A 17656-nucleotide genomic window follows, 5' to 3' on the forward strand; every position below is an offset into this window, starting at 1 on the left:
CCAGTGTGTGACAGAAAAGCTTCTACTACTTTAAAGCACAACAATATTTCCTTTTCAAATAATTGAGGAATATGAACAACCATAATATGTAATTCTTACAAAGTGGTAAACTTTGGTAAATTACCTGTCACCATGCTTTGATGATGATTTGAGGCTACAGAAGAGGTTCTGTACAAAAGGATTGTTTCTTCTGTAGTGAGAGCTCTGTAGTGAATTCTTTGTTCCTTGTCTTCTTTACCTGCTCAGAAGAAAATAGATGAAACAAGATGAAAGTATTTGAAAGGACATCCATTGAAATTAAGAGGTGAGAATAGAATGTTGCTGCTTGCTTCACTAAGAACTATTTACAATATTCTCTGTCCATAGCATCACTAGACATGTAGGACAAGCTTTTTGGGTGCTCTAGATGGATTTTTGCTGCATGGATTTACTTAGTTGTTATCATTACTTCATTGGTTCAACACTTTCACAGATGATATCAGGACATCTTAAGTTCATGAATTTTAATAGTTCTAATAAATATGCAATGAAGTGACAGCAGTCTATTCTACTGTGGATCAAAGACTCAGACTATCCTTCAGGTTTAATTCTGAAGTTGTTCCTTTCTTCAAAAAAGAAACACAATAGAAGCAGTTTTTACTTAGATACCAATTCTTATTTTGAACACATCCCTGAATGTTTATTTTTCATTTAAAAATCATTAGTCTCAGGCAATTCTTAAAGTTACCTTTTTTTTTTTTTTAAACAAAGAAACTTTTGCTAGCAGAGACCCCGAAGAAAGCATGAAAGAAAAAACACTTTGCCATTACAAAATTTTCCACACTTTAATTAAGGTGGCATTTGTCCAGATGATCGCACAAGTGGATCATACCTCTTTAGAAGAAAGAAAAAAACCCAACTAATTAAACAAGAACAGCAACGCCTCCCCAAAACCAATGGATTCTGGTTATGCAATTCCTTTCCCTCCCCAATGTTTGTCTTCTGTTTGACCCTATATGTATAACATGGCAGCCAGAACCGCTGTGAAGTATTGGACCTCTTAAAAAGATCAAGCTGACATTTTAGAGACTAAATCGTAGATAATCCGTATAAAAAATAAGTATTCAAAATAGTAGTAGATGTTTTCCTTTGTTCTACTAAAGTGAAGCAAGATTTTCAAAGGGAAAAACAGATATAAAATAACTGTCCTTGGCTGTTAGCCTCTCTTCAGATACTCATACTAAGGAGCTGGATGGACAATGTTTTCTGTGGGTTTTTTTAGTTTTGATTGAAGGACTAAAGAAGAAAAGATAAACCCCCCTGTGGAATAAATATGGAAGTAGTTGAATGAATATGAAACAAATAGAAACACTGGAAAATAAAAAATGCAATGAAGAAAATATCTAGATTACAGCAACACTTGACACTTTGGACAATAAAAATAGTTTTGTAATCAATTCATCTTTGAAGAATGTGGCTTTTAATATCAAAAGTGACATTGAAAAAAAAAGTTTGGGCAACTAAGCTGTATGTTGATGAACTCAGAACCAGAAATAAGTTCTTAACTCTTCCAGTCCCATTGCAAATTAAAAACAAGTTTAAGACAAGATATACATCTTTTTATTTTACTTATTTTGAGACACAGGTTCCAAAACCCCATCTAAATTTCAAAAAATACAGTTCACTTCTTTTTATAATTGCTAACACTGCAAATTAATTAGTCACCTACTGTATTATCATGAAAACTTTTGTTACTTAAGATATTCTTGAATATGCGGACATTCTTGCTTTTGAAAAATACGTTGTCAGTATGTTTCCCATAAAACCTAAAGTTTGATGAGACTTTGAAAAATAACATACTATGTGTTTTAGATTTGGATTTTTTTATTACTCTGATTAAAACGATAGGCTCTTCTTACAGGCAAAAACCTGCTATTTTACTATTCAGAAACACGTGTAACAAAATTATGGATTTGCTTCTTCATAAAATGTATGCATTTTTGTAAACTGAGGTGAAGTTCAAAATTTACTTTTAATATAGAAAAAAACCTTGCATAGTCTAAGTCTGTTATTGAATTTCATTTAGCAGAACACGGCCAGAAGATACCACATACTGTATATCTGCACCACTTTCATTTATAATTCATAAACGATGGACAGCATACAAAATCAGACATAAATCATATGAGCTTGGTATATTATTTTTCTTGTTTCTTGTTTTTTTCTCTTTGAAAAAAGTAAAATCATTAACATAGAATTAGAGCAACAAGAGGATTAAAACAAAACCATCAAATTAATATAAGACACAATTAAAATAGTAAATAGAAAGAGCACTGTTGAGAAACATGTTAGAAACGGCAGAACTGACAGGTTTCACAGGAACGAGGTTCTCTCACAAATGTGATAAAACCACAAATCTTTCAGTGCTGACACAGACTGACAAAAAAATAACAGGTTTTATTCAATTTAACAAATAAAGCAAGTTTTCTAGTTTAATTTTAGGAGTAATCATACTTAATTGTCACTCAGGTACTTTAATTAGGAGTACTTCAAGGAATCTGTAAACAACTGAAGATCAAATACATCTTTATTTTATTATTCTTACAAACTGTGTTGGAAGGGCAAAGTAATTTTTATGCATGGCTAGAATCTAGTCATTCTAATTTAGATGAACCTCCATTTTAAATGCTTGACCTTAGAAAAGAAAAATAGTGGTATTTACTCAGCTAAAAATACTTCCCTTAATTCTCTCTCAAGGGAATGGGGAGAGAATCAGTTTTTATAATTTATGTTCTTTCCTCTCTATATTTTCCAAAAGGAAACTTATCAGTAGTATCCATTAGTAGCTTTCTTCTTCTTTCATTTAAAAAAGACAATTATATATTCCTGATGCTTCCTTCACTTGAGATCAGAGTATTTACCCTTTCCCAAGAACAGGAGCCTAATGCAACAGAAGTGAGAACATCAAACCTAGCTTTTTCCTATAGTCCCAGCACATACATCTGGGTCACAAACCCCATGAAAAATGAACCCGCAGTCTTGATATGTACCTTAAGTACAAATACCTGCCATCCCTTCTATTGAAACTGAGTCACGAAGACAGGCATTTTCCTTCTGGGAATCCAAGGAAAACTGAACTTTAGTGAACTTAACTTAACCTGTTCACTGGGAGGCAGCCACAACCCTGAAGGGTAGGGCATATTTCTGTCTGTTTTGTTGCAGACATTTCTCCTGTTCTTTGTTACTGAAAGGCACTTTTCCATATATGACACCTATCAGAATATTTCCTGGGAAACCATTCATACAACTTCTAGGGTCAATTTTACTGCCTATTTGGAGAACCTTCAAAGATCTTATAACACTCCTTTTCTTTTTTCGTTTTCTTCTATAACTTTTTCACTTTCCTTTCTTGTGTACATTAAGTTCTTACAAGGACCTGAAAATTCTACTTCACAAGATTTATTTGAATGATATTATTGTCTTCCTCACTGACTGTTACTTTGGATACAATCTTCATAACTGTATTTTATTATAATTACCCTTCACACAATTGTATTTCTTTTCAACTGTTCCTAAAATCAGAATGTCCTGTTCATTTCAGTAGATTCCTGTCTTGAAAAAATCCAATATGTTAAATTAAAAGAGAATCAACCCCTACACTTCTACCTTTTTTATCTCTATTAAAGTTAATTTTACTGCCGGAATAATATAGCTGGGTTTCAGTTCTCGGCATAGGACAACTATGGCAGTAATGTGCCCTTGGTTTCAAAATAAAACAAGATTACACAGCTCTCACTGCCACCATATCTGATGGTCTCAGTTGCCTTTTAGCATATAATTAAGGCAACACTGGAGACTTTCCTATACTCTCTATCTTTTTTTGTCACTTTTTCCACTACGTTTTGTACTTCCCAGCTAACTCAGCCCAGAGGGAGCATGTGCCCAATGTATGCAAATACCAAGCAGTTCCTAGATTTAATAGACTTTTCTAAAGGAGATTTATTTTTTATTTCTTCTTTGGAAGTTGTGAAGCATACATTTTTGGTTTGGTTTGGTTTTTTCCATTTTGCCTTTTTTTTTTTTTTTTTTTAATTATTTGCAAAGAAGGAAAGAAGGAAGAAAAGAAGTAGTATTTTCATTTTGGGATTTTGTATTTTTGGGGTAAAAAAAAAAAAAAGGGAAAAAAAAACCAACCCAAAATGTTCTTGATATTATATCCAGATCAGAACATCCACTTTATATTATACTAACAAGATAAAACCTTTCTAAAGAAAAGATATTTTGACCCACAAAGTTATCAGAATGCATCACTGAAGGATTTAATAAACAGCAAGAGAATATGAAGTTACTGCTAAAACTTTGGTTTAGAAGTTTGTCATTGACCACAACTCATGAAAAAGCCAGTATTACAGTAAGTTACTAACTGTATAATAGCAAGTTCATATCGAGTAAAAAAGAAATTTACTAATACCATGCTCTCCCTTACTCTTCTGGAAGTTATTCTTTTTGCTCCTTCCTCATTCTCTCCTCCCTATGAAATTTAACAGATAAAGTAAAAAAGTTTATTTAATGGATAAAGCAGAAATAAATTTGGAGGCCCCGTGCTGTGTTATTTACTAGTATATTTCTACCTGTATTTTTTTGCCTTAGTACTCAGTCTTCCTGAATACACTATTTTCCAATATGGATGACTCCTCTGAAGAATCTGATTATGTCTGGTTGGAGAGGAGGGATGCTAGGTTTGGCAGCAAGCAATCTAACCCTTCATGGTAAATCTTGGATTCTTACACTGTTACAACATATCCTCATTAATATGAAAAGAAATTCCTTTCTCTCACTCCCTGCCCAAACACCACAGGAGAAAGACTGCAACATACATGTGAATGGAAGTGAAGGTGGACATGCTACCTGAGAAGGAAATCCATATCCAGAGTGGAAGAAAATAGGGGGCATGCCCACGGCTCGGAGGGAAGCATGTTGGTATACTTTGGAATCTCAAGGCAACTCATTTTTCCTGCTGATTCTGGAGTGGGACACCAGCAGCTGAAAATCTGTGCTATTGATTACTGTGGGTTTTTTTCCTGGTACTCTACCTTTTTTTTTTTTTTTTTTTTTTTTAAACTGTTGCCTTTCCTTCTGCACCATCTTCAATTTGAGATTGCAGTGCCACATTCATAGATTCTAGTAACGATTACAAAGTAGAACTATGCTGGTCACAAATTGCTTGATTTAATTCAAGAAAATCATAGAATCATAGAACTATAGAATGGTTTCAGTTGGAAGGGACCATGGGCAGGGACACCTCCCACTAGACCAGGCTGCTCAAAGCCTCATCCAGCCTGGCCTTGAACCAGCACCTACACTGTGGGCACCTACAACTTTTCTGGGCAACCTGTTCTAGTGCCTCACCACCCTCATAGTGAAGAATTTCTTCCTTATATTTAAATCTCCCCTCTTTCAGTTTAAAACCATTACCCCTTGTCCCATCACTACGTACCCTTGTAAAAAGTCCCTCCCCAGCTTTCCTGTAGGCCCCGCTGAATAACCCAGACTTTCTCAACCTGTCTTCATAAGAGAGGTGCTCCAGTTCTCTGATAATCTTCGTGTCCCTCCTCTGGACTCACTTCACCAGGGCCAGGTCGTTCTTATGCTGGGGCTCCAGAGCTGGATGCAGTACTCCAGGTGGGGTCTCATGAGAGCGGAGGGGGAGAATCACCTCGCTCGACCTGCTGGTCATGCTTCCTTTGATGTAGCCCAGGGTATGGTTGGCTTTCTGGGCTGCAAGAGCACATTACCAGCTCATGTTGAGTTTCTCATCAACCAACAGCCCCAAGAAAGAATCAGAAAAGTGAATTTCATGTTACTCAGTTTTAACAGCAGGAGTGAGACTAGTTCTGGGATTATGTTTAAATAATATAATACAGCAAAAGTACCTTGCTCTTCCAATGACACCTAAGATTCCCAGCTGTAGTGTAGAGCTCTACTATATTCCTTCCTGTACAAACAAGAATATTTCATATAGCTTTGAAAGTGGTATTTTGAAAATACCTTTGTCACTGTTCAGAGCTACTGCAGTTGATTTCAATTAAAGAGGTAGAAAGAGGTGAACAGGAAAAAACTTGAATGCCTTATTTAATGTGCATTTGGAAGTACATTATTTCTGTGCTCATCTGTATTCTTCCTTTAAAACAACTGAAAAAAACCACCCATGAATTTACTTTCCAGTGTTCTACGTAATTATGTATTCCTATTAACTGCAGGTTATTTAAAAGAGCAGTAAAGCGATAGGTATTTTTAAGCCAAACTGTGAGATATTTCTCTGGGAATTTTCAGCCCTCTTCCATTTAGTGAGGGGAGTTTAGAGTGAAATATCTACATTTATAAATGATAATAGGAATTAGGTAGGTGCTGCTAATCTGTACCTGATAAAATCCCTGCTAAACCCAGATATTCTCTCTTTCAGTTTCTTTTTATTTATACTTTTCCTTTCCTTGTTTTCTTCATTACCTTCATTATTTCCAGAACATTGTCCTACAGTGAAAGAGAAACTTTATTATGGTTCAGAAAGAGTTAGTTAGAAATTCAAACAATATTCTAGCTCTTAGACTCACTTTCTAGAAGAGAGTAAAAGTTTAAGATACACTTTATCACACCAGATTTTCTTACTTGTTTATACTAACCTAACAGATCACAGATAGTATGGATTCGTTCTTGAGGTTCCTAAGTTGTCTTTTGACCCCAAAATAAGGAATTCAAATCTTAGACGCAGAGTACTGACTTTTAGATGTATAAGAGCCAAGAATGATAGCAACGAGACTGTTTGATGAATTAAGACCTTTTTTTTCTTTTTTTTTTCCTTATGACTGTTCACTTTAAGAAATACTTCTTTCATTTCGATATAAGTAAGCATCAGTGCCCCAAGATAGCATGGTATTTGAGTATCTTTCAAACACGAATTTATGAGATTTCTGAGAGTTACTTTCATTTTATATTTGCAGAAAGTGAGAGGCCTACAACAGGATTAAGTACTGTAAAAGTCTAGGTTAGAATGTTGATATTCCAAATGTTAGACCTTTGCCTTATACACTGTATCAGCACCTCTTGTGCCATTCTATTTAATTCTTTTTAATAAATGAATAAGTTTAGAATATGGTGTGGAATATTCCATCTTCTCCGAAAGTCAGGGTTACCGTTGTTCAAAAGGAGAGTTTATAGGAACCTCAAGGTCAAACTTCAAGTGTTATTAAGAACAGAGTTTTTCAAAGTTTCCTTAGCTCTACAGTTGAATTCACAGTTGTTCTAGTCTTACAGAAGAAGGATAAAGGGCAAGAAGAAGCTACTTCCTTTATTATACACTATTTTTATGTATTTCACATCAAAGCGTCATTCTGTATATTACAGAATGATTCCACTGCTGATGTAATTTACTCAGAATTTTGCATTGATGTTAGTACTGTATGACCCTTTTGAACGTGATAGTCTATTTTAGCCTTACGTTTGAATTGGAATATTTTCTGTATTCTTTTTAAAAAAACCCCAAAATCCCAAATTTCATATAATCAAGTTTTAAGTTGAGGAATGTTAAATTACATCAATACAGCCCAACAGGGAAATTCCAAAAACAGTGTTACAGACCCAAAAATAAATCATTTTTGAACACAAAACCAGTGCAACTGGCTTTCCTGCAGTCATAGGAAATATAAATATTTTCATACATAAAAGTGGCATTATTAATTGACAACACGCATATCCTGTTTACATCAAGTTTACATTCCTTTTAAAACAACATGTTTCCAGAATTACTTCATATATGAATCATTTTAAAAGTAATGAAGTAATGAATAGCAATTATCTTAAATGCTAAAATGATATATTCTTATGCTCAACAGATTATAACTTTTGCTAGTGCAAATTCTCACATAACTTCATTTGATGTTAGTACCTACCTGCTGACAGTGTGACCCAATATATTTACCTTTTGTCAGGATGATGCTACTCGCTTTCCAATAACACACTGTCCCTCTGGGAATGTCTTTCATGATCACAAATATTCACTGAGCTGTTGTATTTTCAATAGAAGCTCTCATCTTCTAAATTGAAAAATGCGTACAAATGTTTTCAGGTCAGACAGTAAGCAAAAAAAAATGCATTACTGGCACCTCAGGTCAAGTGTTACACAGATATTCACAGGATTATTTGGATATTTTTCATAAGTTGATGCCCACATGAGGAATCAAATCTCCCAAACAGGAGTGTAAGTGGCTGTCTGGGTGGTGACATAGGTCTGTGTTACAAAGGTCTTCACAACTGCATCATTAGCTGGATTGGATGAAACTCCCTAAACTGCTGTTCTGCTGAATTCTTGTCACCTGACCCACGTTCCAATGTGACCACCCCAGCACACATGCGTGATCCATTACTATTGCCTGCCTTTACATAAAAAACACCTCCTAACTATGCACAAAAGGACTGCCCTAGGTGACCCGTTCTGCATCTGCATGAACATTTTCTGTTGACCATTTGTGGGCATCTTACCGATGTACTGTTTGGTCAGTTATGCAGTGGGAACTGCCTGGGACGATCACTGGGATGAACGGATTCTCCAACCAGGTTATTAATCAACGCATTTAAGCACACAAATGGTGACGATGAGTTGGTACAGCAGGGAGTGCCTGTGGGAAGTCTCCTGGACTATCTTAAATGTTCAACTGGAGAACTCCTGCAAAAGTTAGTCAAATGCTTTTTGGTATTTGCCGAAGCTGGCTATAAACTCACTCTGACACCTCTCGAGTTAATCTGTTACCTCAAATGAGTCAATTGTTTCATCTATGCAGGTATCTTTTGGGGAATTCCTGGACCATAGAGGGAATGAATGGCTAGGTGTGCTGGGTACCCACATGCTACATCACAGATTATAACTACAGGGCAAACTTTCACCTTAAATTATACATTATAACTTAGATTTCATGTCTCTTGCCACATCAGTAGTATGCTCATAGCGTTCAGCTAGCGTCATGCAGAACTGTTACATGAACTGGAATTAGTAGAGACAGTCACAGCAGGGAGTTCAAAATATTAGTCAGGGGATCCAGGGTTATATCCTGCATTTTAGAACGGCAGGTTTGAAAATTGTAGAATTCATACATTGTACAATCTTCCTCAAAGCTTTCTCTTTGTGGAACATAATTCTTTCCCACTTAATGAAATTTTAACCAGGGAGGCTCAAAAGATGCAGGCTAGAGTATTATATTACTTCCTTTCATTTTTTCTTCCTCTATATATTAATACTCAAACGAGCTACTGCTTTTCATGAAATGCAGAGCGGTAATATTAAAGCTTAATAGTTGCATTCATGCTCTTCTCTGACTGAGGCAGAAAATCTAGTAACGGCAGAGCAGAACTGAGAGAGCTGCAGATGGATGTAATGAGAGGGGAATCTTGTTATATGTGCACAGACCAAACAATTGTAAATATGTTTGAGTACGTGACTGTTACTGCTTCTGCTCTGGCCTCACTCCGGCTGTTTGTGAAGAGGATTACCAGACCACAGCAGCATCTGTGGCTGGAAGAAGTCAGTAGTTGTCAAACAACAACAGATCAGACAGCCATCAAGTGTCGACCTGTAGATATTGGGTCTTTGAAATGTAAAGATGACCTTTTTGGTGAACATTCACACTGAAAATGTAATTTTGTCTTTGGAATGAAGAAATATTTAACCTTGATTATTCAATGAAGCCGGGATTTTCTAAGTGTGATTCACATTTCTACAGCAACCCACTACAGCACCTGGTATAACAGTATCGGTTTCTTCAATCTTTTCCCAACCAATGAAATCAGCAAGGTGCTGCAAGCATGACAGACTACAGCTGACAGAATTAGGAAGGCTGAAGTGTGGCCTTTTTGGCTCTTAGCACGATGCAGGAAGACAACGAATAATTCTGCTGTTGCCGATTCCTACCTTCCATGGGCACATTTGTCCATGCAGTTTGTCATCAAGGCTGAAACCTTCCGTATCCTACTTCCAGGATGGTTTTCTTAAAATCATTCTTATTTTATTCCACCTGCTCACACACCACTCCCCCAAAATGTACTCGCTAAACATTGATATTCCTTTTTGATTGAGATGTTGAAATCAATATTTTGGAAGCAAAATACAAATTTCATATATATGAAACCGTGAGGTAGCTTTAAATGAAGTAGATGTCCATATCCCTATACTTTTCTCAAAATGAAAGTAGAGAAAGAGCAATTTTCACTGATGACAGAACTTAGAGAGATGTACCGCTTTTTAAAACAGCATACTGGGTCTTGCTGGGATGGAGTTAATTTTCTTCACAGATCATACGGTACTATGTTTTCAATTTCTGATGAAAACTCTATTGATAACACATCAACGTTTAATCTATTGCTGAACACCGCTTGCACAGCATCAAGACCTTTTCTGTGTCTCACTCTGCCCCTCAGCAAGTAGGCTGGGGATGGGCAAGAATTTGGGCAGGGATACAGCCAGGACAGCTGACCCAAACCGACCGTTATCTGCCATTCCATGCCATATAACATCATGGCGAGCAAAAAAACTGCAGAGGCAGTCTTTCAGAGGTAGCTATTGTTTGGAGGTGGGCTGGCTACTACTCTTTTTTTTTTTCCTTTTACTTATTAAACTGTCTTTACCTTAACCCGTGAGTTTTTCTTGGGTTTACTCTTTCAATTATCCTCCCCACCCTGCTTGCTCATGGGTGTTTAGTTGCTGGCTGGGGTCAATCAGCCACAGCGCTTTTTAAAATTAGTTTCTGCAGCAGAAGAAAACCCAACTCTTTCAATGAATCAAAAATAAGACGTGATTTTACTGAAGAAATACATGCAATCTGTTGCTAGAAGTAGCATTTCCTTGAATAATTTAATTTGGAAAATTAAACAGCTTAACCCAACCGACATTATAATAATTTTCTGTAAGATAAATACTTTGAAAGATTTAGATTTGATCATCACAAACCCAACACATTTATATCATGAGGTTGCATGAGAGGTTAAGTACTGTAGCAAAGTTTAAATTGACATCAGTTATTTCTTTTCCCCACCTAAAGATGAAGGGCATGCAACTGATTTTTTTCAATTTTTTCCTATAATTCCGATGCTGAAATAGCAAAGTATTACATACACCATACTTACTAATTTTCATGTTATCTGGAACAAGCAAGTTAGTTTTTCCAAGTATCTTAAAGCTCTTCATCAACAAAAGGGAATGCAGCCTCTAGGAACTCATGTCTCTGTGGAAACATTACTATTAATATCCTAATTTTACATAGAGAGTGAAAGGAAGAGATTCATGCATTGTCTCAAAAGAAACATTAGGAATAGCAATTAATACAAACAGAAGAGCATCGCTTCAGAGAGTACTGTTCTTCGTAAAGGATTGCTCAGATCTGAGATAATGCAGGAAAAAAATATTTCAAAGATTATGTGAATAAATAACATAGGTTAATTTTGAGGTTTACTTTTGAAACTTTGTGTATTTTTCCATAGTCAAAACAAAATACAAATTTAATACAAATACAAATTTAATACAATCATCTCATCTGAGAATAAATTTATTTCATAAAATATTTTGGAAACATAATTTATTTCAGAAATTACTTTGGAAGCGTTTTCAAAATTTGCTTTATTATTTATTTCAGAAGAGGTAAGTCAAACTATTTCATATCTTTGTACATAATCTCATACCCAGCAAGTACTTCTCTTTGTAAAGTTTTGATTATCTATCAAGGAGCACTAAGAGAACTTTGATTATTTTATGCTCTCTTTCAAATTCTGTGATCTTTAACACAGTGTCCAGCCCAAGAAACATTAGCCTTTCTTAAATTGCTGTATTGACCGGTTCTGGTCAATCTCTTTCACAACTACTACAGCTATAACGACAATACTACCAAAATCTATGAGAGTTAATTTAAATAAGCAGTATCAAGACAACTTAAAGAATTTTAGAGATTTAAATGCAGTGTAACCACCACTAGCAGTCACTTGCGGAGGCCATCAGCGCAGTGCTGGCATGTTCTGCAGTGGAGGGGAGGGTGGCAGCGTACAGGGAGGCCTCCTGAACCAGCGGCTGACAAGGCCTGGGCAGGGTCAGGAGCAGACACAACCAACCCCCGCACCTTCTTCTAGATAGAAATTTTATAAATCTAAGAATATTTTTCTACTATGCCCCATTGTAATACTATTTCAACAGAAGATAAATGCATTTTTATTTAACAACTTACCATTTTAGTAACACTTAAGAAAAAGGAATTCAAAGACTATGTAGCAGATTCACAAGTAAAAAGTGTCAAATGATACTTAGCATTTATTTTCAAGATAAAAGAGTCAAGCAGAAGGCGGCACTGCTTAGCATGCTAGAAGACGTTCTGACCAAGCATAATGGCATGAGTAAGCAAAGGAAAAATTGACATTAACATTTAAAGATGGAAGACTATTTTCCCTTTATGGGAAACAAATATTCCAAACTGATAATGATGTAAAATTCTGGGCATATCAATGTGCCCATACAAAATATAATTTCACCAAGTCTGAGCAGGAATATACACAATACAGAAAAGTAACATAATCAGGAAAATTATTCTTATTTTATAACTTAAGGAAAATAATCGGAAAAGTGTACAACATAGCTAGTGAGCAGGCCGTGGCATAGCAGCCGGGGGTAGCACGGCAGCTTGCATGGCCGGGCACACAGGGAGGATGGCCTTTGACAAGCAGGCTGTTTTCTTCTGGGAGATAAATGGAAGCGGCCTCCTGCTGAAACAAAATGCTGTCCACCTACTGCAAGTGCATAGCTGTGGCTGAAACCCAGGTGGAAGTGATAAAACCTCCCTAGGTGAACACCTACACCCAGACTGACCTCCTAAGAACTGAAAGCGCTGCCCAGACACAAAGTTGCGTGGAACTCTTCAAGCAAGTAGCCATGTAGGAAACATAAGCCCCATTTTTAAAAAGGGAAAAAAGGAAGACCTGGGGAACTACAGGCTAGTCAGTCTCTCGTCTGTGCCTGACAAGATCGTGGAGCAGATCCTCCTGGAAATTATGCTAAGACAAATTGAAAAAAGAGAGGTGATTGGTGACAAACAACATGGCTTCACTACGGGCAAATCGTGCCTGACAAATTTGGTGGCCTTCTACGATGGGGTTAGAGCACTGGTGGATAAGGGAAGAGCGACTAACATCATGTACCGGGACTTGTGCAAAGCATTTGATACTGTCCTGCACAACATCCTTGTCTCTAAAATGGAGTGATATGGATTTGACGGGTGGGCCACTTGGTGGATAAGGAATTGTCTGTATGGTTGCACTCAAAGAATTGTGGTCTGTGGCTCAAAGTCTGCACGTAGACCAGTGGTGAGTGGTGTCCCTCAGAGGTTTATATTGGGACCAGTATTATTTAACATCTTTGTCAGTGATACTGACAGTGGGATTGAGTGCAGCTTTCAGCAAGTTTACGGATGACACCAAACGGAGTGGTGTGGTTCATGGGGAGGGACTCTTTATCAGGGAGTGTAGCAATGGTATGAGAAGTAATGGTTTTAAACTGAAAGAGGGTAGCTTTAGATGTGATATTAGGAGGAAATTATTTATTGTGATGGTGGTGAGGCACTGGAACAGATTGCCCAGAGAAGCTGTGGATGCCCCATCCCTGGAGGTGTTCAAGGCCAGGCTGGATGGGGCTTTGAGCAGCCTGGTCTAGTGGGAGGTGTCCCTGCCCATGGCAGGGGGTTGGAACTAGATGATCTTTAAGGTCTCTTCCAACCCAAACCATGGTATGTTTCTATCATTCTAATATTTCCTAAACTAGAACTAGGCTTTTAAGGCTGATTACATTTCTTCTTAGAAGTAAGTTTAGGACATCCTGCCCTGAAAATCGCTTGAACAAAGAGACAGTATGAACAATGAATAACGCAAAGCAAATGTCCACAACAATAATTCACACTGTGAATTTGTGTGGCTAGAATATATATGCACAAGTAACTTTGTTCACAATCATAAGTGCACTAACGCATGAAAATAATGACCAGATTAATACAAAAAAATAAAATAAAATGAAGCTTGGACTTGTGCAAAAAGAGTCACCATATTTCATTATCAGCTCATAGTATCCTAGAAGATGACACTGGTAATTTTCCTTCAGCTCTACTATAGGCAAATTCATCTGATACTTAATAACAGTTCAGCCTCCTAATTGGCTTGAGAGTTCTAAAAAAACAACAACAAAACAAACCCAGAACACAACACAAAACCTCTCTTCTATCTCCTCTTCTAAAATACTTACGGCCTGTTTCTCCTTTACTAAAAAGTTCTATGCCACTAGTAGTTTAGGGGGGAAAAAAAAAAAAAAAGAAAAAAAGATGAAGGGTAAATAAGAATTCAGGGCCTGAACAGAAGGAAGATAGAATATATTTTAAAATATTTTAATTTTACATTTATTTTAATAATTCATGCTCAAACATGCAATTCTCGCCTTTTTTTCTGGGAACAATGACTTCTTTTAGTCCGTTGCCCCTAGTTTTTCTGGGGTTGTTTTGTTGATTTCTATGTCAGAAAGTTGAGAGGACAGACACAATGACTAACATAGGCTGGATTCTCATTGATTCTGGACATTATAGCTTCTACCTGGTTATATAATTCTTTTCAGGAATATACAGGTAATTATTTTCCTTTTCTTGTTAAGTTCAAAGTCAATAATAGGTTAAATTGCTTCTGACTGCTGTATGGATTTAATTTATCTGAAATTACTCCATGCCTGCAAATGATTAAGTCTATGTTCTCTTTCTTTGTATAAAGCATTCACTGATACTTGTATAAGAACTGAAGTATAAAAATAGTTTTTTCTACGTATGTAAGAACTGGTTATTATATCAGGTAAAAATCTTGAAGACGAAAATTCTTCTACCTGAAGTGATAATAGATACATTTTGTAAAATTATTTATCAAATGTAAAGCAGGTTTTTATTAATGTTTAGCAGAACTGACTTATGAGAATTGATTTTTCAAAGCATTAAAAAAATACTGTTAATATTTACTTACTTGCTGTTATACAGCATAGTTCATGCTAATTGTACAGCTACAACTCCTTTGTTACGTAATTTCATTTCAGAGATTTTGCTAGGATCACATGTGCTAAAGTAAAAGATCTTTACTACTTCAACTGAGAAAACTAAGCTTTGTGACTAGAAGCTCTAACATAATTACATTATTTAGCGATAAAAAAGGAAGGAAACAGTCACCTGGGTTACAGTTTCTGTGATACAGCTCACTCCTACAGATATAATTTGTCTGCTCTGAAATATAGAGAAATAAATACTTGAGATAATTGCACAGTTAAAGTGACCACAGGGATACTCTCTTAGCAAACACATTCTTCTCCAGCATTTTTAAGCACTAATACAATCCAAAGGCAGAAAATTAACTCTTCAGATCCTTATAAACTAACGAATGCAAATATTATTCCCCTAAAAGGGATAAAATGGTTTACAACAGTATCCAGACGTACGGTTTAACTACACTAGAGTGCTTTATGCCAACATAAATTTCACTAGATCTGTAGATTTTGAAAAAATTTAAAATTGAATCACTGCAGTTTTTGTGCATAGATGTGTAACCTAACTGTAGGCACAAAGATTTAAAGTGTTAACTGATATGCTTAACTAGAGACGCATATGTGTTTCAGCAGAACCTTCACAAAAATGAAGCAATGTTAGAAGACTATGAGGGACTAAATTAATTATTCAAAGTTGTATTCTTTTCTAGTTATCTTTTAAAAAAGGTCAGTTAGTATTTGTCTACAGAGACATTCAGCTAAGGTCTTTGTTATAGAGTAATCTCGTCTTTTCCCTTTCTTTCACCAAGCTGCTCAGACATACGGAAGCTTGGAAAACAGGCTAATATGGCGCGTAAAACATGAAAGTAAACAATAAGTCCTACAGGACTCAGTAGATTAGGCCCAACAATAGACTGATAAGACTCTATGATTCCTTGACATGAGTTACCTAACAGTTTGCCAGCAATAGGCAGGGGGCTATTGATTTTAATCTGCCAGGAGCAAGCCTTAAAAAAGCTTGTCTTTCTACATCCATTCAGGTATATAAACATAAAGAAAAAAAAAAGACCAACAAAAACCCAACACACCAAACAAAACCGAACAAAAAACCCCATACAATATCCTTGATTTGTTGTCAGAGCTCAAATGTCCTAACGGAAAATGAAAATGTAACAACAGAAACAACAACTAACTAAGCATTTACTATCAATATACTGTTCTGTAGAATTATAGGAAACAGTTACAGGAATTTCAAACACTTTCAAATATTAACCTGATGGAAAAAATTATATCACTTTGATTTGTTTGGTGCCACCTAAGGACATGTTATGTCCTGGTCCAACTAAATTGGGCCTGGGAGAGGTTCGCAATGATTCCAAGTGTGAAATTAAGACACAAACGAGGTCAGGTGCCACTCACTGCAGGTTTGCAGGTTTATTGTTATTCCCCAGCAAAAGTCACTGAGAGAAGCGATAGAGCACAGGCAGAAGTAGAGGAAAGGCAGAAAAGAGAAGCAGTATTACGGAGCATAGCAAGAGTATAGTCACCACCACAGGCCCGACGACATCTCAGCAGTCCTCCGGAAGTTCAGAGGCGTCCCGTTGATCCATGGTTGATGGTGGTGGGGGTATCAGTCCCAATTCCCAAATTGTGGTGGGTCGCTGCACCGGTTATAGTCCAGGTAGCCCAGGTCAGTCGGTAGCGTGACGGTGGCCTTTGCCCAGCTAATTGTCATTTTACACGGTTGCCGTATAAGCTTTTCCTGCCTCCTTGCTGTTTGGGTAGTGCTTGGCTTCAGCAATTTTGGAGTAAACAACACAGGCACGGGTGGGCCCCTGGGCTAGGTAGGGTCTGATAGCCAGAGACTACACCCTTTCCAGCTGGGGGAGCAACACGCCTTCTTCAGCTGATGGCAATCTTGGGTGCTGACTGCCGAGAAAGAAGATGGTCTGCAGAAGGTGCCAAATAGATATGAGCAAGCTTCTTATCAGCTTGCAAGCCTGCCGTCAATTTGCAGAAGCTTAAGCAAGCTTTGAGACAATTATTTTAAAGTTCCAGTCTTTCACAGGACGTACCCATATGATAAAATTTAGACACTTAAGGATATTTGCTAGGAACCTATGGATTCTTAGGTATTAGATCCTTAGACCTTGTTCGAAAATAATTTAAAACTACACGCAGTATGGAGGTGAGTCAGCAATGTGCACTTACAGTCCAGAAAGTAAATTGTATCCTGGGCTGCATATGATCATAAAATCATAGAATCATTTAGGTTGGAAAAGACTTTTAAGATCATCAAGTCCAACCATTAACCTAACACTAACAAGTCCACTGCTAAACCACATCCCTCAGCACCGCATCTACACATCTTTCAAATACCTCCAGGGATGGTGACACAACCACTTCCCTAAGCAGCCTGTCCCAGTGCTTGACCACCCTTCCTGTGAAGAAATTTTTCCTAATATCCATCCTAAACCTCCCCAGCACAACTTGAGGCTGTTCCCTCTTGTCCTATCACTTGTTATTTGGGAAAAAAGACCGACCCCCACCTCTCTACAACCTCCTTTCAGGTAGCTGTAGAGAGCGATAAGGTCT

This window comes from Rissa tridactyla, chromosome 5 (assembly GCF_028500815.1).
Source record: "Rissa tridactyla isolate bRisTri1 chromosome 5, bRisTri1.patW.cur.20221130, whole genome shotgun sequence".
NCBI lineage: Eukaryota > Metazoa > Chordata > Aves > Charadriiformes > Laridae > Rissa > Rissa tridactyla.